Source organism: Aotus nancymaae, unplaced genomic scaffold, assembly GCF_030222135.1.
Source record: "Aotus nancymaae isolate 86718 unplaced genomic scaffold, 86718_ANA_hifiasm-v0.15.2.pri h1tg000051l, whole genome shotgun sequence".
Taxonomy (NCBI): Eukaryota; Metazoa; Chordata; class Mammalia; order Primates; family Aotidae; genus Aotus; species Aotus nancymaae.
Window position 1 is genome coordinate 1,013,065 of NW_026988465.1, and position 23,991 is coordinate 1,037,055.

Here is a 23,991-nt window from a genome sequence, read left to right on the forward strand (position 1 = left end):
AGTTTCAATATCTTAGGGTGGTGTGTAAGTCAGGACTCTCCAGAGAAACGAAACCAAGAGTATGTAACGTGTGTGTGTGTGTGTGTGTGTGTGTGTGTGTATAAAATATATACATATGTATCATATATACATATATTATATAAATAGAGATTATATATACATATAAGATATATATACATATATCTTATATGTATATATATTACATTTTATTATATACATATATTATATAAATATACAATTTATTATATAGATTTTATATAAATAATACATTTATATATAAATATATTTATATAAATATATAAAAATAAATATATTATACATTTATGTAAATATTTAATATATATATTTTATGATTTAAATATAAATATATAATATATAATGATATTATATTATATATTTAAAATATAAATATATTAATATAAATAATATAATATAAATATACATTTTATATAAATATATATTTTTATTAATATATATGTATATATAATATATTTATATAATAAAGTGCTTTCTTCCTCTGCTGTTTTTCTACTGTATATATTATTATATATACATACATTATGTAATTATATGTATATATAATTATATACACATACATTATGTAATTATATGTATATATAATTATATACATGGATTATGTATATAATGTATACATATATTATATAATCATATATATATGATTTATTTAAAAAATTGGCTCAACCAATTATGGAGTCTGAGGAGTCCCATGATCTGCAGTCTGCATGCTGGGGACCCAGGAAAGCTGGCGGTGTAGTTGGACCACCCGAGAGCTTGGGGAGCTGATGATGCAGATTTCAGGCTGGGTCTGAAAGACTGAGAACTAGGAGCACCAAGGCAGGGAAAGATCAATGTCCCAGCTCTAGCAGCCAGGCAGAGAGAAAATGCTTTCTTCCCCTGCCGTTTGTTCTACTGAGGCTCTCGGTGCCTTAGATGAGACCCACCCATCTTGGGGAGGGGAGGGTCATCTACTTTTCACAGTCTACCAGTTCAAGGCTAATCTCTTCTGGAAACACTGTCACAGACACACCCAGAACAATGTTTAACCACATATCCGGGTACCCTGTGGCCCAGAAAAACTGACACCTAAAATTAACCAGAAGAAAATCATTTTGGGACAAATACCACTCTTTATCCTGGGATAAAGGGCCCCTTTAAAAGTCAGGTAAGAAAAGGATCTCCTGATTAGGGGAAAGGCTTGAATTAACCTAAATGCAATTGTTTCAGATTAAGATGTTGTGGGTTTTTTTTTCTTTTTTTCTTTTTTTTTGCTCACTAAATATTTGTTAACTGGATTAAGACCAATCAATGACAAATGTTATTGTTTGTTTTGGGAGATATTTATATCTCCTTCCGGGTCCCTGGCTCTGAACTCAGGTTAGTCTTCTAGCCTGCGTTTCACGCAAGACTGATTTTCTCTTCATCTCATGAAGAAGGAATGACTGGACTTGGCGCAGAGCTGATTTTTCCTAACCAGTGGTGTCCCAATGCAGGTTCTTTAGGGTTGAGTGCTCAAGTGTTTGAGGGAAAAGTATTAGAGACATCGGGATTATCTTCACTGGCTCATGAGAATGGGCCGAAATGTTTTGGGTTGGGTTCAGGAAACTCAGAAGGCAATAAGCATTTCTACTGCCAATCATCTGTTATTTCTTAATAATTGGTTGCCCACTGTGTAAATATGCAACTGCATAAATTTCGATTTACCTTCTTAGTTCTCTAGCTTTCTTTGCTTTACAATTTCTATTTCCTTTTGCCATTTTATCACGTCTTGTGAGACTTTCTTCAGTTAATTTACCAATTCCAAAATTTTATTCTTAACAGTGTTCTTTCTGCTGTTCAGTTTCTTGATTTAATGTTATACTTCTTCAATGATTGTTCTCACCTCACCTCTACAACTCTTTTCTGTGTCCCTAGTGGGTTCTGGGAGTCTTTTGTTGTTTTTTTCTTTTAGACATCACTGTGAATACCAATCAGAATTTATAAAAGGTATCTTCTGTTTCCTACTGTAAATCTTTTTAATTGAAAGTCTTTCATGCTAATTGCCTGGTTTAATTTCCTTTCTGTTTGCTCATTCTCCTCAAGAGTCCAATAAGTTACCTTTGCTTGATTATATTCATAAATTATAGTCTAGGCTGCTAGGACTCCATCAGCATCTCGTGTAGGTTCATGTCATTCCTTCTCTAGCACATTCTGATTGAACACACTAAAGCCCCTATCCCAGTGAGGCTACTAACTGGAAGAATGTTCTAGAATCAAGGAGGGCCACCAGCTACCTTGCTTGAGAGGCTTTGGAGTATTCCTGTGGCCCCCTACACAGGTACCAAAAGCTGATTCAGTCAACACATTACATCATTGCATGTCAGTGAATAAGGTTGTTGCATAATTAAATTTAAACTGTGTTTTCTCTGGCTGATAGTCTTTCAAGTTGTTAAAAATGACAGAAGGTTTTCTTCATTTCAGTGTAGTTGTCATTCTTATGATTCTTTTTTATAGGTTTTTGAGAGGGTATTTAAAAATTACAGGCATATTCTCATTATTCTTAGAAGTCTTCCAACATTTTTTAACAGATAGATGTGTCTTTATGTACATTAATATACATGATTTAATGATTCAAGTTATTAATTTAAAACCTGAAGTACACCATAGGTATAGAAAGGAAGTGTCACATACTATGAAGAATCCCTGGGCTGGGATTTAGATCTACTTTTTAGTCTTGGCTTGACATAAGCTGTGTGACTCTCACAAGTCATATCACCTCCCTGGACCTCAGTTTCAATGTCCTCATCTGTCAAATGAAGGCTGATTATTCAGACATGTTACATCCTATTCAGTTCTTCATTTGCAGGGATTAAAAGCCAGATATGGAACTATATGCAAGAATATAAAAAATAAAATACTGGAAGAAGAAGGAGGAGGAGAAGGAGGAAGAGGAGGAGAGAAGGAAGAAGAATAGAGGAGGAGAAGGAGAAGGACAGGAGAAGAGGAATGCCTTTCGTATGTTCTAAGCCAATTGGGAGAAATCACACACGATTTCTAAAAATTTTCAATAATTGTTATATTACAACAAAGTACATTATTTAATAAGAGAAGAGAGGAGCGAGATCTTTACACTTTCTGAAGGTTTGAGCGTGATTAGGAATTCTTTTATTGAGGGGACTCAGTGCACATGTTGAAATGTTGGCCAGGAGTTTGTCACAAGACCAGTGAGCAGTCAGGGGAAGGACCAGCACGTGCTGAAGGGTGGAGGCTCTGTGAGGAGGCTGGGAGGAGGCGTGGTTTGGGCATAGATGGAGAGATCTTGGGGCCCTACTGAAGATAAGGGGCCTGCGGGTCATTACAGGAGACGATCTACAGTCCAGGCAAAGGGCGGTAGAGCAAATCTGGGGGACAGTGTAGCAGAGCGGATGGCATGAGTCTCAAAGGGGATGAGTGATGCTTGGCAGAAGAGTGATGGAAGAGTGCTCACTCACCTGAGGATGTATACAGACCTGGAAAAAGGACAGCGACTGTTTGGAGGGGCTAGAAAGTCCATGCCCCCAGTGCAGAACAAGGTGTCAGTAATGGAAGGAGCATTTGATGAGGGCTGAAACAATTTTTCTCTCCAGTAGACAAAGATCCAGACGGTACTAAAGACAAAGCAAGGAAGGTAGCAAGTAATGGCATTTCAAGTGGGAGAAAGTTGGGGCAGCTGCATGGGGATGGCAATGCCAGGGAGGACAGGTGACCAGCAGAGGCAGGCGGAGGATGGTGGGGATGATAAACAAGGCAGGGGCAGTTGGCCTCAGGTCTCCCTGTCAAAACAGGGTAGGCTACTGGAAACCTCATGACCACAGGAGAAAACAAGTAATTAGCAAGAATTTCTGTCTACTCATTTTCATAACTGTGCTGTTTAAATGTAAAGACACAATAGCCACTTTAATTAAGCTAATAGCTGGTCTGAGAAGAGCCATTCTAAATGAATGGTAGCCTATTCCTCACTGGCTTTGCTAGCCTGAGCGGTCACGTGTGCCGTCCCTGGTCAAGTCCTGGGTACGGCTGCACGCTCCTTACTCAGCTTCCCTTTGTTGCTGGTAATTGCATCTACAAAGCTCTTCCAGCCAATGATCCTTTAATTAGAAATTGCCGACTGAAAATAATGGTGCAGACTTCTAGAGCTAACAGGTGGCCTTCAGAAGCTAATTTTCACTGAAGCGTATTTTTAATTAGTGCAAACAGGAACATTTCCAAGCCTCGCCAATTCAGCAGTTCCACTGTGTCTCACAGGAGGTTGAGCATCCAAGGTGGAGTCATGCAGGGACAGGGAGGGCACTAATGTGAAGGCACAGATTTGTTTAGGAACACCCCTGGCAACATCGGAGGAAGGACAATGTCATGCTTGCAGAAGAGGGTGATTTCTCCTTTCTTGACATGTGCAGCCAGTCATTAATTGAGATAAACTGTGGATACTGTTAAAAGAATAAACTATGCCATTATATATACAGTCCTGTCCAGGCTCAGAGGCTCACGCTTGTAATCCCAGCACTTTGGGAGGCTGAGGTGGGTGGATCACCTGAGGTTAGGAGTTTGAGACCAGGCTGGCCAACACGGCAAAACCCATCTCTACTGAAAATATGAAAAAAAAAATAGCTGTAATCCCAGCTACTTGGGAGGTTGAGGCAGGAGAATCGCTTGATCCTGGGAGGCGGAGGTTGCAATGCATTGCACTCCAGCCTAGGCCGTGGAGGGAGACTCTGTCTAATAAAAAAGACATACAGTCCTGTATGAATACACATCTTACTTCTGCCAACTCTGATTTCTACACTCTATGTTTTGCTGTTATGCTTACTTCACATTGGTTTCCTCAAATCCCGTAGGTGCCCTGGGAACTAATGACTACCACTAGAAACAGCTGCCAAATCAGTGCAAATTTTCCCACTCTTGGCAACTCCGAGGACACTCGTTCACCTTCCCCCTCTAGGTTTCTTTTCTTTTCTTCCTTTTTTTTGGGGGGGGGTGTCTCATTCTGTCACCCAGGCTGAAATGCAATGGCCCAATCTGTACAATCGTACAGAAGTTATGTCATCTGCTCACTGCAACTTTGAACTCCTGGGCTCAAGCAATCCTCCTGCCTCAGCTCCCCAGATAGCTAGGACTATGGGTGCACATCGCCAAGACTGGCGAACTAAAAAATAAACAAACAGAAACAAACAAAAAAAAACTTTTGTGGAGATGGGATCTCACTACGTCCCCCAGGCTGGTCTCAGACACCTGGCCTTAAGTGATCCTCTCGCCTCGGCCTCCCAAAGCACTGGGCCCCCTCTGGATTTCTGAAGGGACTATAGGTAGGAGGAGTCCTGGATTTCCTATCAAGTCATCACCAGCGTAGGTATATTCCTGGCATCCCAGGTTGGAATGATAGTAGCTTTTCAAAACAAGGTTAAAGAAGAGTGATTTTGTTTTCTTGAATAATCAGTACTATAGTTCAGCTAGTTAGTGGGCTAAATGGACTTTTTTTTTTTTTCCAAAGAGGTTATCCTGTTTTTTAATGACTTCTTATTACAGTGTTGCGATTTTCAAGTACTTGACTTATAAGGGAGCGCTCAAGCCAGGCTCTGGGGAAACATCTGGGCCATTGGTAAGAGGGATGCAAAGATGGACAGTCAAATACTCAGGCCTTCAGAAAATTTATTTTAAAATTTTTATGCAAAAAATTGCTCTGAGTTTTGACAAATGCCTGCAGCCCTGTAACCATCACCATAAACAAGATACAGAACACTTCCACTCCACCAACATAATTTGTTTTCCCATTTTGTGGTCAAACCAACCTCCACCCATAGTCTCTCACCACCACTGACCTGTTCTGTTTTTCATCTCTTTAAAAGTTTTGCCTTTTCCAGAAAGTCATATAAATGGAATCACACAATGTATAACTTTATTAGCCTGGCTTTTGCCACTTAGCATAATGCATTTGAGATTCATCCATGTGGTATGTATGAATAGTTTATTCCACATTGTTGCTGAGGAGTCATCACAGAGCACATTAACTTACTCATTTACTAGTTGAAGGAAATTTGAATGGTTTACAGTTTTTAGCAATTGTGAATAAGACTTCTGTAAATATTTTCATACAGTTTTTAGTATGCACAGAAGTGTATGTTTCTCTTGGGCAAATATTGAGACGTAGGACTGCTGGGTAATATATTAAGCATATATTTAATGATCAAACTATTTTCCAAAATGGCCATTCCATTCCTCATTCCCAGCAGCCATATATGAGAGTTCCGGTCACTCCACATCCTTGCCAGTATTTGATATTGTCATTTCTTTCTTAGCTGTTTTAATAGATGTGTAGTGGTATCTTGTTGTGGTTTTATTCTGCATTTCCCTAATTACTAATTATATTGAGTCTCCTTGGATGTGCTTATTTGCCATTCTTATCTTCTTTGGTGAAGTGTCTACAAAACTTCTGCTTTTTAAATTTGATTTTTGTTTCCTTGTTGTTGAGTTTTGGGAGTTCTTTATGTATACTGGATTTAAATCCTTTGTCATATATGTGATTTGAAAATATTTATTCCAGGTGTAGCTTGTAATTTCAATCTGTCACTAGTGACTTTTGCACAGCAAAAGTTTTTAATTTTCATGAAGTCCAATTTATCAAAAGTTTTTTCTCTTGTAGATTATGCTTTTGCTGTTGAAGCTAAAAATTATCTCCCTAATCTGAGTTCACAACGATTTTTCTGAGTTTTCTGATGAAGTAAATAATTTTACATGTAAGTCTATTGTCACTTTTGAGTTAATATTTGTATAATATACGAGATATGGTTTGAGAGTTAATTAATTAATTAATTTATTTTTTTGAGACAGGATCTTGCTCTGTCACCAAGGCCAGAATGCAGTGGTACAACTTGGCTCACTGCAGCCTTGACTTCCCGGCTCCAGTGATCCCCCCACCTCAGGCCCCCAAGTATCCAGGACTACAGGCACATGGCACCACACCTGGCTAATTTTTGTATTTTTTGTAGAGATGGGGTTTTGCCATGTTGCCTAGTCTGATCTCAAATGAACTATTTGACTCAAGTAATCCTCTCACCTTAGCTTCTCAAAGTGCTGGTATTACAAGCATGAACCACTACATCCCACCAGCGGGTTTATTTATTGATTTATTTATTGAAATGGAGTCTCGCTCTGTTGCCCAGGCTGGAGTACAGTGGCACAATCTCGACTCATGGCAACCTTCGCCTCCCAGGTTCAAACGATTCTCCTGCCTCACCCTCCCGAGTAGCTGGGATTACAGGCACCTGCCACCATGCCTGGATATTTTTTATTTTTACTAGACACAGGGTTTCACCATGTTGGCTAGGGTGGTCTTGAACTCCTGGCCTCAAGTGATCCACCTGCCTCGGCCTCCCAAAGTGCTGGGATTATAGGCTGAGTCACCACACCTGGCTGGGTTCATTTTTTAAAATGGATTTCAAATTGTTCCAGCACTATTTGTTGATGAAACCATCCTCACCCCATTGAATTGCCTTTGCACTTTTGTCAAAAATCAGTTGTCCCTATTTATGTGGGTCTATTTCTGGACTCTCTGTTCCAGTAATCTATGTGTCTCTACTTTCAACAATACCACACGGTATTGATTACTGTAACTTTTATAGTAATTCTGAAAACCAGGTAGGAGGAGTCTTCCAACTTTGTTCTTTTTTTAAAAATGGTTTAGTTTAGTTCCTTTGGCATTGCCTATACATTTGCCTGTAAAATTCTACTGAAACTTTGATTGAGATTGCATTGAATGTATAGATCAATTTTGGGAAAATTAATACCTAAGCAATATTGGGTGTTATTCTCTTCTATTTTTCTGGAAGAAATTATGTAGAAGTGGTATTATTTCTTCCTTTACACATGAGGTAGAATTTTTAATTAAAACTGTTTGGGTCTGGAGACTTTTTGTTTTTATTGCTGGAAAAGTTTAAACTATGAATTCAATTTGTTTAATAGATACAGTATTTTTCAAGTTATTTTTGAGTGAACTTTTGTAGTTAGTACCCTCAAGGAATTTGTTCATTTCATTTAAGTTGTCAAATATATGACATTTTTTACAGTAGTACCTTACTATCTGTTTACTATCCGTAGGACCTGTAATATCTTCACATTTACTCCTAATGTTGGTAATTTGTGTCTTCTCTCTTTGTTCATCTGGTTTATCACTTTGTTGATGTTTTCAAAGAATCAGCTTGTGGTTTTCTTAATTTTCTCTGTTGGTTTGCTGTTTTACATTTCACTGATGCCTGTCCTTACCTTTCATGTCCTTGCTTCTGCATGCTTTCGGTGTTATGGTTTCTTAAGGTGAAAGCTTTGATTATTGATTTTAGACCACTCTTTTTTTCCCTCTATTATATTCATTTAAAGTTACAAACTTACCTCTGAGCACTGCTTTAGCTGTTTCCCACAAATTTTGATATGTTGTATTTTCATTTTCATTCAGTTCAATTTTTTTTATTTCCCAAGACTTACTCTTTTTGATCTATGATAATTTACAAGTGTGCCTTTTAAAATGACACTTTATTTTAAGATAATTGTAGATTCGTATGCAGTTATAAGAAATAATCCTAGAAATCTCATGTACCCTTCACACAGTTTCTCCAAGTGGTAACCTCTTGCATAACTATAGTACAATATCATAATTAGGAAATTGGTATCAATACGATCCACCAATCTCATTTAGATTTCAGTAGTTTTGCATGCACCCATTTGTGTGGGTGTATTTAGTTCTATGCAATTTTTTTCCATGTATAAATTCACATAATCAGCACCATAGTCAAAATACAGAAATGTTTCATCACCACAAAGATCCCTTGTGCTATCTTTTACCTTTTAATAATCACAACCACCTAACTCTCTCCCTCCCTCTATCTCTAATACCTGCTAACCACTAATCTATTCCTAATCTCTATCATTTATCATTTTAAGAATGTTATATAAATATAATCATATAGTATGTAACCTTTTGGGATTGGATTTTTGTCACTCAGCGTAATTCCCTTGAGATCCATCCAAGTGGTTGCATGTTATCTATAGTTCACCCTTTTAAAATTCTGTGTGGTATTCCATGGTATGGAGGTACATCAGGTTAGTTAACCATTGAAACATATTTGTGTTTTTTCCCTCATTTTTGGTTATTGCAAATAAAGCTGCTATCAACATTTGTGTGCATGTTTTGGTATGAACATAAGTTTTCAGTTCTCTAAAATAAATGTTCAAGAATGCAATTTCTGAGTTGTATATGGTAAGCACAGATTCAGTTTTATAAGATACTGCCAAGCTGCTTTTCAGAACAGCTGTATCATTTTACATTCCTACCAGCAACGTATAAGTGATCCAATTTCTCTGCATTCTGACCAGATTTTAATGTTATCACTATTTTTTATATTTTAGCTATTCTGATAAGTGTTGTAATATTTTATTATAGTTTTAAAAAATTTTCCTGAAGGTTAATAATGTTGAATGTCTTTTCATGTGATTATTTGCCACTTATATATCCTCCTTGGTTAAATGTTCATTCATGTCACTTGTTCATTTTGTAATTTTCTAGTTGAATTGTTTGTTTTTGCTTTTGAATTTTGATGGTTATTTATATATAGATACTTAAAACGATAACAGTCCTTTGTTGGACATATGGCTTGTAAGTATCTTCTCCCAGTGTGTGGCTTGTCTTTTTATATTTAAGAGGATCTCTTGTACAGTAAAAGTTTTAAATTTTGATGATGCCTAGTACATCAATTTTTACTTTTATGCATTGTGCTTTTTATACCAAATCCAGGGACTTTATGTAGCCTTAGCTTCTGAAGATTTTCTTCTATTTTTTCCCAAAAGTTTTGTAGTTTTACATTTTACATTTAAGTCTGTGATCCACTCTCTGTTAACTTTTCATAAACTATGGGGTTTAGATTAAGATTCTCTCTTTGTCTCCTTTTTTTTTTGCCTGTGGATGTCTGATTGCTTTAGTACCACCTGTGGAAAGGCTAACCTTCCTTCTCTGAATCACACTTTTGTAAAAAATCAGTTGGTCACATTTGTGTGGGTCTATTTCTGGATTTCTATCCTGTTGCATTAATCTATGTTCCTATCCCTGCACCAATACTGTAATAGCTTAAATACTGTAACTACACATAACAACAGTAACAATAATAATGCTAATATTAATATTGAGTACAATGATCTCTTCCAGTTTCTTCTTTTTTAAACTTTTTTTTTTTCAGGGGTTTGAACATTTCTATATAAACTCGAGAATAGCTTGCTACATCTACAAAAAATCCTTACTGAGATTCGAATCAAAATTGCATTCAACCTATAGATCGATTGAGGTTTAATTGTCATCTTTACTATATTGTCTTTCAATCCATGAACATAGTATGTCTTCCATTTATTTAAGTTTTCTTTGATTTCTTTTATTACCAACTTATAATTTTTAATATAACAGCCATGTACACATTTTGTTAATTTATACCTAATTATTTTTAAGAGTAATTGTAAATAATGTGTGTTTTTAATTTCAGTTTCCACTTGTTCATGGTTAGTATACAGAAACATTATTTTTCTGTGTTGATCTTGTATCCTGTAACCTTGAAAATCTCAGTTATTAGTTTTAGGATAGTTTGAAAATTCATTGGAATTTTCAACACGAATCATTATGTCATCTTCAAATAGGAAAAGTCAGAAATGTGTTTTTAAATTTCTAAATATTTGAGGATTTCCCAAACATCTTTCTGTTATTGATTTCTAGTTTAATTCCATTATGGCCAGAAAGCAGATTTTGTATGCTTTCTGCATACATTAAAGTAGACTTTAATGAATTTAAAAATCATTAAATGTAATCTTTCATCTCAGGAGATAATTTATTTTGAGATCCAGGTACTTTTGAAATAAATGTATATTCTGTTGCTTTGTGATAAGTTATTCTACAAATGTTAATTAAATCAAGTTGGCTGATAGTGTTGTTGAGATCTTCTATATCTTGGCTGATTTTCTGTCTGTTGTATCAATTACTCAGAGACAAGTTCTGGAGTATACGGATGTATTTGTAAATTTGTAAATTTCTTTTTTTAGTTCTATTTGGTTTTGGTTCATGTATTTTGAAGTCCTACTTTTTATGTGCACATTCATCTAAAATGGTTATTTCTTCTTGGTGATTGACCTTATTATCATTATGTTATGTCACTCTTTATCTCCAGAAATTTTCCTTCTCCTGAAGCCTACTTTGTTTGCTATTAATATAGACACTCCACTGTCTTTTGATTAGTTTCTCCATGTTATATCTTTTTCCATCTTTTTAACCTATTTGTATTCTTATATTTAATGTGGATTTCTTGTAGGCAGCATGTAGCTGAGTTTTAGTTATTCGTTGAATCTTTCTATATATCTTTTAATCAGTGTAGTTGGATGATTTATATTAAATAAAATTATTGATATGTTTGAATTTAAATATACTGTTTTATTATTTTTTTTTTAGTTTATCTTCATGTTTTTTTGGTGGTGGTTCTTTTCCCTTTATCCTGACTTCTTTTGGATTATTTGAACATTTTTCAGTATTTCATTTTAATTATTTCTTGGATTTTGCCTATATCTCTGCATTTTTTATTATTTTTTAATTTTTTGTAGCAATGGGTTCTCACTGTGTTTACTAGGCTGGTCTCAAAATCCTGGCCTTAAGTGATCCTCCCACTTTGGCCTCTCAAAATTTAAGGATTACAGGCATTAACCAGAATACCTAGTCCATTCCTATTTTTTAATAGTCTGATATTAAAATATATATGCTACATTTTTACAGTAAAGTACAATATTTTATTACTTTAAGTATCACAAGACCTTAATGCGTTCATCATTCTTTTACTATTTTCTGTTTTTCAGACTATATAATTTCTATTAATCTATCATCAAACTCACTCACTCTTTATTTTGTCATCTTCCTTCTGCTTTTAAGCCCACCCAGGAAATATTAATTGCAGATATTATATTTTTTTAGTTTGAAAATTTCCATTTGGTTCTTTTTAATACTTTGTTTCTCAGCATAGAATTTCTGTCTTTCCACTTGTTTCAATCATGTTCATTTTTACCTCCTAAAGTATAGTGATGATAGATGCCTTAAAGATTTGTCTGACAATCCCAACATCCGGATCATCTCAGGTTTGCAGCTATTCATTTTTTCCTAAATAATTGGATGTATTTTTCTGAATCTTCATTGTTGTTTAATTTTGGATTGGATCCTAAATTTTCTAAATATTATCTTGTGAGACACTGGGTTCTATTAAAATTCTCTGGATAGACTCAAGAACAAATAGAAAACCTTAACAAATCTGTCACAAATAAAGAAATTGAATTAGTAACCAAAAACCTCCCAAAAAAGAAAAGCCAGAAGGTCTACGGTGAGACCAGAAGGTTTCACTGATAAGCTCTATCAAACATTTGAAAAAGAATTAACACCAGTGCTTCTCAAACTCTTCCAAAAATAGAAGAGGAGGGAATACTTCCTCTTTCTAGGAGGCCAGCATTACCCTGGTATCAAAAGCAGGTAATTGTGTCACAAGAAAACTATAGACCAATATCCCTTCTAATATAGATGCAAAAATCAACAAAAATACTAGCAAACTAAATCTAACAGCATATTAAGAGGACTATACATTGTGACCAAGTGGGATTTGTCCCCGGAATGCAAGTGTGGTTCAACATAGAAAAATCAATCAATATTAACACTATATTCATAGAATGAAGGAAAAAATTGCATATAATGATCTCAATTGATGCAGAAAAAGTATTTGAAAAAATCAACACCCTTTAATGATTTTTTTTTTCTTGAGATGGAGTTTCACTCTTGTCACCCAGGCTAGAGTGCAATGGCGTGATCTCTTCTCACTGCAACCTCCGCCTCCTGGGTTCAAGCAATTCTCCTGCCTCAGCCTCCTGAGTAGCTGGGATTACAGGCACCCACCACCATGCCCAGATAATTTTTGTATTTTTAATGGAGACAGGGTTTCTCACCATGTTGGCCAAGCTACTCTCAAACGCCTGACCTCAGGTGATCCACACATCTCAGCCTGCCATGTGCTGGGATTACAGGCATCAGCCACTACGCCCGACCCCTTTCGTGATTTTTTTTTTAAAAAGCACTAAAAATTAGAAATGTAAGAAAACTTCATCAATGTAATAAAGGGCGTTTATATATATAAAATCCGCAGCTAACATTGCATTCAATGGTGAAAGACTGACAGCTTTCCCTCTAAAAGATCAGGAACAAAACATGGATGACCACTTTCACTGTTGCCATTGAAAGCTGTACTGGAAGTTCTAGCCAGAGAAATTAGGCAGGAAAAAGAAGTAAAAGGCCTCTAAATTGGAAAGAAAGAAGTAAAACTATCTTTATTTGCAGATAATATGAGACATAAATCCATCTGTCAGCCTACCTATCTCTGTATCTATCATCTATCTTTTTAAAAACTCCTAAAAATGTATTAGAGCTGGAAATAAATTCATCAAAATTGTTAGATTAGGGATCAACACATAAATTTCAATTGTATTTTTATTCACCAGCAATAAACAATTCAAAATTGAAATTCAGAAAACAATTCCACTTACAGTAGCACCAAAAGAATAACATTATTAATAATAAATTTAACCAAGAGCTGGAGGAGTAAGATTGTATGCTGAAAACTGCAAAACACTGATGAAATAAGTGAAAGAAGACCTAAATAAGTGACAATATAGCTTCTGTTCATGGCGTAGAAGACATAATATTGTTGAGATAGCAATACTATATCCAAAGAGAGCTACAGATCCAACACAATCACTGTGAAAACTGCAGTGACTATTCTTGTATAAATGCCAGATCTGATCCTCACATTTATAGGAAATTTTCCTCTGAATCACTGAAACAATATTGAAAAAGAAAAATACATTTGGAGGACTCGTGCTTCCTGGTTTTAAATTTTACTATAGGTTGGGTGCAGTGGGTCACAGCTGTAATCCAATCACTTTGGGAGTCCGAGTCAGGCAGATCACAAGGTCAGAAATTCCAGACCAGCCGGGCCAACATGGTGAAACCTCACTTTTACTGAAAATGCAAAAATTAGCTGGGTGTAGTGGTGCACGCCTGTAATCCCACCTACTCAGGAGGCTGAGGCAGGAGAATTGCTTGAACCCAGGAGGCGGAGGTTGCAGTGAGCCAAGATCACTCCAGCCTGGATGACAGAGTGAGACTGGGTCTCAAAAACAAACAAACAAACAAACTTACTGCAAGCTACAGAATCAAAACACACAACAGCATGGTAAGGACATCAGAACAGATATATAGATCAATGGAACAGAACGAATAGTCCAAACATCATCTCATTTCATACATAGCCAATTGATTTTCCACAAGGATGCCAAGACCATTCCATGGGAGAAAGTATAATTTCTCCAGGAACTGATGCTGACACAACCTTTATTCATGTTTAAAAGAATGATGCTGAGTCCCTACCTGGCACCATATACAAAAATCAACTCAAAATGGACCAAATGCCTAAATGTTAAGTACTAAAACTATAAAACTTTCAGAAGAAAAATGGGGGTAATCTTCATGATATGGACTAAGTAATAGTTTCTTACATATAAAATCAAAGGCACAAGTAACAAAAGAAAAAGTAGACAAATTGACTTTACCCAATTTAAAAACTTGTGTGTTTCAAAGGACACTATTGAGAGTGTAAGTATCAGATTCATACTTTGCAAATATATTCTCTTATTTGCAGACAAGAGAATATTTATTTACAAATAAGAGAAAATATTTGCAAAGTATGTATCTGATAAGGGTTTGTTATCCAGAATATGTAAAGAACTGAACCTAGGGACATCATGCTAAGTGAAAAAGCTAGGCATAGAAACAAAAGTATTGTGTGATTTCACCTGTACATGGAATCTAAAGAAAACGTTTTTAAGAAACCCAGAAAATTCATCTACATTTAAACAGAAAATAGAACTGTGGCTACTCTGTGTGTGTGTGTGTGTGTGTGTGTGTGTGTGTGTGTAGAAAATGGAGAGACATAAGTCAAGGGTGCAAAGTTGTAGTTGTGTAGAATGGCTAAGTCTAGAGATGCGATGTATGGTGTGGTTACCATAGTTAATAATATTGTATTGTACACTGGACATTTGCTGAAAGAGAAAATTTTAGGTATTTTAATCACAGAAAAAGGTAACTGTGTGAAATGATGAATATGCTAATTTGCTTGACTCTAGTAATCATTTTACTATGTATTATGCATATCAAGACATCATGTTGCATACCTTAAATGTATACAATAAAAATAAATTAACAAATAAACCATAAACCAAACAACCCAATTGGAAAGTACGCAAAGAACTCGAAGAGACATTTCTTAAAAAAGATATACAAAGACCAATTAACACATGAAAAAACATTTGCCCTTGCTAGCTATTAGGAACATCAAAACCACAATGACATACCACCTTCCATTCATTAGGATGGCTAGAATAAAAAAAACAATTACAAATGTCAAAGATACAGAGAAACTGGAACCCTCACACATTGTGGGTGGGAATGTAAAATAGCACAGCTGCTTTGGAAAACAGTTTGGCAGTTCTTCAAAATGTGTGGGTTCTTCAAAATATGGAGTTACCACATGACCCAGCAATTCTACTCCTAGGTATATACCCCAAAGAATGGAAAACAGGTGTTTAAATACACACTTAGACACTCATCTTCTTGACAGCACTATTCACAACAGCCAAAACAAGGAAACTACCTAATGTCTTTCATCAGTTGAATGAATACACAATATATGGAATATTCATTTAATAAAAATTAAACTATAAAAAGGAATGAAGTACAAATATATGTTTATGCATGTTGCACTTATGCATACGACATGGGTAAATTGCAAAAACACTGCCAAGTGAAAGAAGTCAGATGCAAAAGATCACATATTGTACGATCCATTTATATGAAATACCTGGAATGGGTAAATCTATATATAGAGGAAACAGACTGATGACTTCCGGGGATGGGGGGAGGGGACAAAGGAGTGACTGTTTAATGGGTGCAGGTTTTCCTTTTGTGGTGATGAAAGTGTTTTGAAACTTGATTGATGTGATGATGGCACATACATTGTAAACATACCTAATGCCACTGAATCGCACAGTGTAAAACTGTTTCTTTTATGTTATGTGAATTTTTCAAAAATACCCAAGCAACTCACAATCATGAGACAAGTATCAGACAATTTTTTTTTTTTTCCGAGACAGTCTTGTTCTGTCACCCAAGCTGGAGTGAAGTGGCGCAGTCTCGGTTCACTGTAATCTCTGCCTCTGGGGTTCAAACAATTCTCCTGCCTCAGCCTTCTGAGTAGCTGGGACTACAGGCACCCACCATCACACCCAGCTAATTTTTGTATTTTTTTAGTAGAGACAGGGTTTCACCATGTTGCCCAGGCTGGTCTTGAACTCCTGACCTCGTGATCCTCCCCTCTCAGCCTCCCAAAGTGCTAGGATTACAGGCGTGAGCCACTGTGCCTGGCAAATATCAAATAAATTTCAGTTGGTAGGGACATTCTGCAAACATTCTACAAAATATCCAACCAGTACTCCTCAAAACTGCGGTCACATAAAACAAGAAAGCAGGGAATAAGCTGCCACAGCAGAAACTAAATATAATGTGCTGTGCTGGATCAGATCCAGGAACAAAGACAGACAGGTAAAAACCTAGGAAATCTGAATAAACTATGAATTTTAGTTAAAAATAATGTGTTAGCATTGATTTCTTAACTCTAATGAATGTACCAAACTAATATAAAAAGTTAATGATAAAGGAAATTGGGTGTGGGGTATTGGAGAATACTATGTTGTAAATATAAGGTCTATTAAAAAAATTCTCTCTTCAGCTTAACTCTTTTTGTGTTGATGACAAACTGGTTAGACTCAGCCTCCCACTTCTGACTAGCCTTTTGTGGCTGGTAGATCAGTGTCAATTCTGGTTCCAAAGTCCTTGCTGTGCTTTGTGACCACCACATGTACGTGCCACTCAGGGGCTCATCTGGACGTTCTCGGGCTGGGGTTTAGATTGCAGCCGGAGAACTTCAGTTTTTGAAGTCTTTGCTAAATGCTTCTTCGGGTCTGCTCCATGCATGTGCATCTCAAGGGTGAGCCTGGGACTTAGGTAGGTCCATTCACAGAACTGGGAGATGCCTGCCTCCAGTTCTCACCCCTCAGCACACTCCATTTCCCAGGGCCCCCTTTTTGTGGTTCCCCTGGCCAAAAAGACAGGTTTTCTCCCCAGGTTTTATGTGCCTGTGCTGTGGAGGCAGAAACAGTATTGCTTTGCAACTGAGACTGACCTTGGGGAAAAGGTAGAAAAGAAAAATGAGGGAAAAAAGGAAAAAGAAAGACAAGAAGGGGAATCCTCCCTAACTCTTAGGCTCCCAGAACCTCTTCCTGGCTTTCTGGCTGGGGGGAAGGGGTTGCATGCGGAATTTTTCTGTCCACACCCTCTGTGTAGTTGTAAGGCTTTGGCTCATCCCTGGATCAAAGCCAGGAGATGGGAAAAAGTGAGTAAACTCGACACTATATTGGTCATTCCTCAAATTGTTCTTGTTTTCTCTTTAGAGTTCACAGGTAGTTACTTTTCTTCTTTTTTTCTTTTTTTTTTTTTTTTTTTTTTTTGAGACAGAGTCTTGCTCTTGTCGCCCAGGCTAGAGTGCAGTGGTGTGATCTCGGCTCACTGCAACCTCTGCCTCCCAGGTTCAAGTGATTCTCTTGCCTCAGCCTCCCAAGTAGCTGGGACTACAGGTGCCCGCCACTGTGCCTGGCTAATTTTTGTATTTTTAGTAGAGATGGGGTTTTGCTATGTTGGTCAGGCTGGTCTCAAACTCCTGACCTCATGATCTGCCCGCCTCGGCCTCCCAGAGTGCTGGGATTACAGGCGTGAGCCGCTGCACCTGGCCCAGGTAGTTACTTTTCGTATACTGTCCAGAGCTTTTAGCTGTAATCAGGGGAAGAGGTAGGTTATAAGGGGCTTCCTCCGTTTGAGCTGGCACCTGGAGTTCAAGTTATGTTCTTGAATCAGTCTTGAGCCCATCCACACTTTCCAGTATGCAGTGGATCCACTAGTTCCTTCCTCTCCAGTTTAACCTTCCTACATGATCAACCCATCCATTGACTTCCAGGCACTTGACTTATCTGCTCAGTTTCCTGGACTTGGCTGCCTTCTTCCTCCTGGGATGGCAGTTAATCAGACACATTCCCCAGATAACAAACCTCTCTTGGCTTGTCCCTAGGACCACTCACACCTGTGAAAGGGCACAGTGATGCCTGCAAATGGGCACTGCTCTGCTCTGTGGATGCCATTGTCTCCTGGTCCTGGCCAGGTCCAGCTCTACTGCACTTTCCTGAGCCTTTGCTATATCCTAGCTGTGCCCAGGTTAAGTCATACTGAGAGGTCATCAAAGACAAGACAGGACAAGGTCAGATCTGGAGGAACTAACTCAGATACAGAGCGGCCGTGGGGTAGCAGACCAACAGGCAAATATTGACTTTGGTGGCAGTGTAGGGGACGGGGTTAACGTGGGCAGGCTTTCCCCTGGCAGCTTCCCTATTGCGTATAGGGAAGAGGGAGAGGACTGACAGGGGACCTAGAATCAGCCTCCATGTAATTTCCTTTTAATAATCTCAGCAGTGACAAAAGTCCTTCTTTTGAAGGAATATTCAATTTTTTTTTGAAATTGTCAAATAAAGCCATTTCTGATCAATGAGATGAGTTATCAAGTTGGAGATGCTAACATTGATCCCAAGTGGGGTGAGAGTGCAAAGGAAAATGGACTTGTGTAGCCTATAAATTACTTTAGAAGACAGTTCAAAAAGAAGGTTCAGATATATCTTGAGAAATGCCAGTATTGCCTTCCGAGGTAACTCCTGTGAATGAGACAGCACTCACGTTGTCCTTGCCTGTAGTAGCTTCCGAGATGATAAACCAGTCCATTAACTTCTAGGCACTTGATTTACCTGCTTAGTTTCCTGGACTTTGCTAGAACGTTCCCTTCTCTCATGGCATCTTTTCAAATCAGTTTACCCGGTATAGAAGGAGTATCAGTTAGGAAATGGGTTTGACTGCAAGTAACAAAGCTCTGAAAAACAGTGTCTAAAACCAACTAAAGGTTTATATTTCTTCACTTAACTGAACATCCTTAGCCGTAAGGGTTATTGGAACATGTTTTTCAGCTGTGTCTCATTGTCTCTCATCCCAAACAAATTGAGAATTTTGTTGGTTAGTTTGTTTTTGGTTTTCTGTTGCTGCTGTTGTGTTTTTTTGTAAGAAAGAAGGGGAAAATGGATATTGGGTTGGTGGACTACTAGAGTCTCTATCAAGCAACCCTCTGGTAAACAAAAATTGGGTCTAAGTCCCCAGATCTACTGGACTCACAGGGGAAAGACCGGTTAATTCTTCAAGATCAAGGTTGTCAACAGAAAGTAATGGGATGCTGGAATGTTTCTGCTGTTTTACTGATGGCTATTTCTTGGCTCCTGGTTATCATTGGACATGGTGCCAGTCCAAGTTAGGCCCAAGAGTTTTTTTGGCCTTGGACATCAGTGAAAATTAGAAATTCAGCTCCATTGCCAAGGTCATTAAAATCCATTTGAGTTCATGTTTTTTGAGACCCTGGGCCAGTACCTAATTTTGAAAGATCCTCATGAGGATGGTTGAAAGGAAGGAGCATTCAGTGAGCTATTGATTATTCAGAATGGAGTATTGATACCTACATCTTTATCTCCCAGATAACTCTTAGGGCTAAATAATCTATTCATCTATCCATCCATCCACCCATCTATTCAATCTATCCATCCACCTACTCATCCACTCAATCATCCATCCATCCGTCCACCCACCTACTCATCCATTCAATCATTCATCCATCCATCCATCCATTCATACACCTACCTATCCATTAAATCATCCATCCATCCATCCATCCATCCATCTGTCCATCCACCTACTCATCCACTCAATTATCCAACCATCTATCCATCCATCCGTACACCTACCTATCCATTCAATCATCCATCCATCCATCCATCCATCCATCATCCATCTACCTACTCATCCAGTCAATCATCCATCCATCCATACATACATATGCCTACTCATCCATTCAATCATCCATCCATCCATCCATCCATCTTTCCATACATTTGCCATTTGTTGTGTATCTACTGTCACCCAGGTTTCATGCTAGGCATAAAAAACTCACAGATGAGCCAAAAAGGCATGGTCTTTATTTCTGAGGACCTCAAAGTATGACTCCAAAAAATAACTTTGCCTGGCACACAGGGTACTAATGTACAAGTGTATTTGTGTGCAGGTGCCTTAACCGATCTCTTCCATAACTCAGGGAGAATAATTTAGGCCACATCTGCCCCTCCACTGTCTTTTGTTTGTTTATTCAGACAAAGAAAAAAAGAGAAAGACAGAGAGAGAGAGAGAGAGAGAGAGAGAGAGAGAGAGAGAGAGAGAGAGAGAGAAACAGACTTTCTCTATCATATAAAACCTCTAAGTCTTAAAATCCAAGCCAAGGCTGGTGCTTTCTCACTGCACTGAAAATGATGAGAGTGAAAGAAAACATTCAGTCTTAAAATTCTTTCCTGTTTTGCACCAAGTTTGGACTTTATTTTTGCTTCACATTTTCCTTTGTTCTTTCCCCAGTTTCTCTGTTGTTTTCTCAGGAAGGAGAAATCTGCTTCCCTTTTCAGCCCAGTGCAGTAGAATTTGTACCCAAACATCCTCATTGGACTGACAAAGCACCCCACTGGGACATAATGGAGCTTGCTTAATGCCTGTGAGAGGTGACAGAGCCTATGTGAGACGAACGGAACTCCTTAGAGGCCTGGATGAAGACTTCAGTAACTTCTGTTGATGTATGGATGCTTTTTTAAAAAAGAGAAACTTGCATTCATGCTTTTTTCCCCCCTTTCTTCCTTTTATGAGTTTAAAAGCTAACTCTAGACCCACATGAGCGAAATTCTATAGTGATCTGAGAGCAAAATGGTGACAAATGGCATTAAAATTGCACCTACCTTCTGTCTGGAAAAAAAATTCTGGTTTATTGTTAATGGTTTTTTTTTCTATATTTTCCATAACTCTAATCATTGGTACTGATTGGGCTGAGGAAATGAGTCTTCTGGGGCTCAGGAAGACCCAGGACAGTCAGTTTATAGGGTGGAAGCCAACTCTGCCTACGAGACATTAGCAGGAGGAGCAGAGAGATGGATTAGGGAGAATTATGATGAAAGCTGGTGATTTCAGCACTTTACTGTGAGCCAGACACCATTTTAAGAGCTTTATAACTCTTCACTCCTCACAACAATGCTGTGACATCATTTTTATTATTGTTCGTGTTTTATAGGCAAGAAAACTGGGGTACAGAGAAGCGGGAAATATGCCCACATCACACAGCTACGAGGGCACTGTGGCTCCAGAAGCTTCCACCTGAATCACAGCATCATAACAAAGACATTAGAGGGAAAAAGAGAGAAGGTAAGAACTTGTATGCCTGAAAGTCTGAAATCTTCAAGCTATTTCATTTGGTACATTCATTCAACATATATCGATTGAGCAGCTACAAAGTTCCAGGTACTGGGCAATTTAAAACATAAAGTATTCATAGGGAATCTGAGGCCCAGTAAGGTCAACATGTCAGGAGCTGCCTGCCATTGAAAAAAGAGTTTTTACTCACAGTTCCAAGAGGAGGGGCAATGCCATGCCATGTGGTGGGGGGGGCGGATGGTACAGGCACCAGGTCCATCAGGAGGCAGGAGGAGAGAGTAAGCCCCGGGCAGGAGCCTGCACAGCCACCTCTGCAGGAAGACGAGGCAAGGTAGGGTGCACAGGCTCAGTATTATCTTGGTTTGAATAATTTCAGTAGATCTGGGGCAGAAGAGCTATCCCCAGTGGTCTGGAACCTGGTCCCATGGTGACTGGTGCAGGGCCCAGGTGTGAAATAGTGACCCATGTGTGAAATCCCAATAATGGAGGTGGTTGAGGTGTGGGCTCTGGATTGGTTGGTTTGTATTTGAAAAGTGCACTCCTGGGTGAGTTGTTTGCTGTCTCGAAAACCGGCTCATTCTAGAAGAGGCAGTCCCTCCAGGGACAGCAAGGCTGCAGATGACAAAGCCCGAAATACAGAAAATGAAAAGTGTGCTTAATACCCTGTGTGCTAAATGGTGAGAAGACAGCAGGGAGTAGGACGGGTTACAGGAAAGTGTGTGTGTGTGTGTGTGTGTGTGTGTGTGTGTGTGTGTGTGTGTGTGTAGACCAAGCAAATCACCGAAAAACGTATGTCATTGTAAGTCTAATTATTAGTCTATTAAACAAATGACTCATCTGTAGAAATCTTGCAACAATCGAATAGGTGTGGAATGTGGAGTCAAATATACTCGGAAACCCTGGATACCAGAGAAACCACCTGGAGTCTCATTTACCTGAGGACCTGCTGGGCGAGACTTCCTGGGAGAATGGTGAGGAGGCTTTGGGCTGTGGGCAGAGATCCAGGATGCTGGACTCTTAAAGATGGAGGTGAAAGTTGCTCCTCACCTATGTGGGGAGTGTCTGGACAATTACAGCCCTCATCCTGAGGAGGCAGACAACCTCACCATTGGTGGTCTCGGTTCTGATGAGTGTATCATAGCAGCAGGACCCCCAGGAAGTGGAGCTCTGACATCCAGTGACAGGCAGGGACATAGTATGGTGGACCATCTGGGTGAAGACAGGGCTTCCATCAGCTGAGGGATCAGGAAGCTCTTCCTGAGGTGAGCATTGGAGAGGAGGGGGGAGGCAAGGTGTTCAAGAAGGAAAAGTGAAAGAAAAATAATGGTCCAGGCTTGGAGAATTTTCCCCAGTTTCCTCAGAAAAAGGGATGTCATCTGGAGAAGCATGTGCCCTTCTGGAAGTTAGAAAAGACAGCCGTGACCCTGGTAGGAGAGGGCTTGCCACAGCCCCGTCACAGAGTCAGTTTTGGTGGGTGAAATGGTTTGGTGCTGTCTCCTCACCCAAACCTCACATTGAATTATAATCCCCAGTGTTGGAGGAGTAGCCTGGTGGGAGGTGACTGGATCCAGGGGGTAATTTCTAATGGTTTAGCATCATCTCCCTAGAGCTGTCTCGTGTTAGAGTTCTCATGAGATCTGGAGCACCTGTCCCTTCTCTCTCTCCTGCTCTGCCATATGAAGACGTGCCTGGTTCCCCTTCACCTTCTGCTATGATTGCAAGTTTTCTGAGCCCTTGCTTCCTGTACACCTTGCAGAAACGTCAGTCAATTAAACCTCTTTTCTTCATAAATTACTCCATCTCAGGTAATTCCTTACAGCAATGCAAGAATAGACTAATACAGTGAAGCATGGGAAACACCTCCAGGTGTGCATAGAGCTGCATGAGTATAATGCATTGCAACACAGACCACAGTTGCAGACAAAAGCACCGATACCTTTTCTGTGTCCCTGAAGAATTGTAGCCACTGAAATCAGTTTCGGTAACCACACCAAAACTTAGCAGCTAAATCTCATGATTTGGTGGATTGACTAGGAGTTTCTTAGGTTTTATGTTGCTGGGGCATTTGGATAAGTTGAAGTCCCAAATGGTCTCAATCACATGCTGGAGGTTGGTGCTGCCCATTAACTGGGAGCTCAGCTGGGACTGTCAGCTGGTGGCTTTAGTTCTCCACATGAGCTTTTCCCTGTGGTGTCTTGGGCTTCCTCACAGCATGGTGGCTGGGTTCCTAGAAAGAGCATTTCAAAAGGCAAAGGTGGGAGCTGCACATCTCTTAAGTTCCAATCTTGGAGGTTACATAGTATCACTTCTGCACTAATTGTTTGCTTAAATAGGCCACTGGGCCAATCCAGATTGAAGAAAAAGGGAAATAAACTTTAGCTCTTGATGAGAGACTGGTGAGGTCACAGTGCAACAGA

At 38.6% G+C, this 23,991-nt stretch overlaps 1 long non-coding RNA gene across 1 annotated transcript in view; it reads left to right on the forward strand.

Annotated features, from left to right (window-relative positions):
- Positions 1-23,353, forward strand: part of LOC105708688 (uncharacterized) — a 74,123-nt gene extending 50,770 nt beyond the window's left edge. Inside the window, exons 5-8 of the long non-coding RNA XR_010337601.1 lie at positions 20,735-20,946; positions 21,435-21,565; positions 22,440-22,545; positions 23,182-23,353. This is a non-coding gene — a long non-coding RNA (uncharacterized LOC105708688). The remainder of the gene's footprint in view (positions 1-20,734; positions 20,947-21,434; positions 21,566-22,439; positions 22,546-23,181) is intronic.
- Positions 23,354-23,991: the final 638 nt, after the last annotated feature.